The following is a 980-nucleotide window of genomic DNA, read 5'->3' as shown; positions in this document are numbered from 1 at the left end:
TTATATTGCAAGATCAGTGACCAAGATTGGACAGGCTTCCATGAATCAAGACTTAATGGTGGTTGCCACCAAGCCCTGTTCACTTCTTTTTGACCTATATCCAAGAATTCTTTGTGAAGCGAGCCTTGAAGATTGCCGCCTCCAAGTCCCGTTCGAATTCTTTTATTGGAATCTATATGAATCAAGCCTTAATGATTTTAGCCACCAAGTCCTGTTCAGATTCCTCCTAACTAAATCCTAAGTCCTAATTAAGTAATAAATTTCAGATTTTTTTTTTAACTAACTAACTACTCTAGGGTTGAAATAGAGAGATGAAATGTGATAAATGAATCTACACAAGGCGTTACCTTCCAGACTTGTCTGGTCTATTGACCCAACTGAAGAATATCTGCTATGTCCTCTCTGGATACTTGTAGAATTCTCCCATCCATAGCTCTTGCATGGCCATCTGGGTCCCTGAAAATACCAAAATTCATCAGGAGTTAGAAAACCGTAATCAGTACTCATATTCTTCTTAGTAAATAAAGAAAGATTAGGTTTAGAATGAGAATCAATCGATGTTGATACTGGAGTATCGATCGATTGTAGACGTTTGTCTGCTGAATAAGGGTTTTTAGATCGAATGCTCTTCCTTGATGTTCCTCTGTTTGTTGGAGCATTCATCTTTTATGCTATGTTATCGTGAGAAGTAATCTGGGGTGCAAAACTCCTTATATAGGTATTGGTAAACCTACGTGGAATTGGAATATTTCCTTTTTCCTTTTCAAAGGCGGCGGCTTTAATATCGATCAATTTACCTAGTGTGGTATCGATCGATGCATAAGATCGTTTTGATGGATAAGGGTGGGTATCGACCGATGCTGAGTAGACTCTGTCGATCGATGGTGGAGACGTGTTGTTGAAGGAATGGCTTGAATATCTTTCATCATGTATAGCAATCTCTATAGCTCTTTCCTTCCAGTAATCCTCATCATACTCCT

Source organism: Brassica oleracea, chromosome C2 (assembly GCF_000695525.1).
Source record: "Brassica oleracea var. oleracea cultivar TO1000 chromosome C2, BOL, whole genome shotgun sequence".
In the NCBI taxonomy this organism is placed as follows: Eukaryota; Viridiplantae; Streptophyta; class Magnoliopsida; order Brassicales; family Brassicaceae; genus Brassica; species Brassica oleracea.
Note: the sequence above shows the minus strand (reverse complement) of the source record.